This window comes from Aplysia californica, unplaced genomic scaffold (genome assembly GCF_000002075.1).
Source record: "Aplysia californica isolate F4 #8 unplaced genomic scaffold, AplCal3.0 scaffold00104, whole genome shotgun sequence".
Lineage (NCBI taxonomy): Eukaryota > Metazoa > Mollusca > Gastropoda > Aplysiida > Aplysiidae > Aplysia > Aplysia californica.
This window is the reverse complement of record NW_004797374.1, coordinates 1,504,176-1,506,047: the sequence shown is the minus strand read 5'-3', so window position 1 is coordinate 1,506,047 and position 1,872 is coordinate 1,504,176.

Here is a 1,872-nt window from a genome sequence, read left to right as displayed (position 1 = left end):
CTCTCTCTCTCTCTCTCTCTCTCTCTCTCTTTGATTAATATACAAACACACTACAGACCCTTGCCCCTCCCAAACCCTTAATCACCCTTTTTATAAGAAATATAAACAGAGATACACATCGATATTTAAACACTGGAAAACGCAATCAGAGGAAATTTAAAATATCACTAATTAATGGGATGAAAATAATTGAATGCAACGCTCAACCGATCTCCCCCGCTCTTTAGCCCCCCTCCCCCACCCAACACAAAAAAGAAAAAGAAACAAATACACAAAAAGCAACCCCTCCACCCCCTCCCCCCAAAAAAAACCAACAACAAAACCCAAAGCAGTAACAATTGAGGAGCAAAAAAACTAAAAGCAAATCACGTAAATAAACAGAACAACTATGATATGGTACGAAATCTCTAGAACTTAAAGGTAAAGACTAGCTTCCAAGTGAAATTTTACTACATCATAAAAAGAAAGGAATATCACTTTCGCCACAGGAGGGTAATTGGGGATTTAACACTTCCTATACTGTGCGCCAGTTCAGCTGGCTCGTGGGATCACTCGTTTGTTCACAGCCATAACAAAAGTCTTCCAAACCTCCGCAAATTCTTATTATTTATAATCAAACTGTATGTGTATTACTTGAATTATTCATTTCTACTCAGATTAGTGTTTATTGTAAGTAAACAGGCTAAATAACAGATATAGAAATTCATTCGTACCAACTGCAGTGAGGTTACGGAACACACAGTGCTACAAATGAAACACAGAGAGAGAGAGAGAGAGAGAGAGAGAGAGAGAGAGAGAACGTTTTACGGAGCGGGTTGTCCCAGCACGTGAGACATGTACTTATTAAGCCTTATGTCCTGTCTTGTTGTGTGTTTGCGTGAGTGCACCTTTAATTAATAACTTTTGTAACGTCTATTGCCATTGTTAGCAACCAAGACAAATTTCTCCCTGCGATATGAATAAAGATTGTCATTGTCATTGTCAATATATTATGTAAATGGAGAAGTAACTTTAGAACCCCCATATTTATTATGTGTTCTAGCTAGTGACATGTCTATGGTTTGGTCGGAAAAACTCATAGAGAATTTTATATTGTTCTTTATATATGGCTTCTGTAAGTATGTCTCAAGAAAAGCAGCTTTTGATATACAGAGACAACAATAAAACCCTAATCGCAAACATTTCCTCAGATCAGCCAGCCGCAAACAATAGTTTATCGTCTTCAGTGATGATGTTACGGTTACTATGTTAAGAGAAGCACATCAACAATTTTACGGTCAATTAGGGCCGGGAAAAAATAAGACAGACAAAAGAAACAAATAAGGGAAAGTAAAGAAGTAGTTACTGGTAGCGGGACGCACCTTACTTATTGGCTTGCAAAGTTATGCGACACACGGGATTAGGGAAGCGGGGGAGGGAGAGTGGTGAATAAAAATGGGAACGGTAGCTAAACGAGTTCATATTATGAACTTTAGTTTGCCTTCGGTTGATATCACGACAATAAATAAGCACTTAATTAAATTATATGCATAGCAAAACCAACTCTAATCATAATAATAAGAAGTAGCATTTGCATAGCGCATGTCCCCACTCGAAAGCAAGCTCTATGCGCTTTACTCTATGTTATTACCCCAGCAAAACATAGAACACTCAGAAACATTCTCAGATTCCCGGGAAGCATGCAGTGCAAGAAGCTGGTTAAGCGCTCAAACACTAACAAACTGACAAGATCTTTCACTGTCTATAGCTGGGTACCCATTCCCACCTGGCTGAAGTGGGGAAAATTCGTGTAAAGTGCCTTTCCCAAGGTCACAACGTCGGGGAGGCAACTCGAACCCCCGAACCAGCAAATTCACGATTACGAGCCCGGTA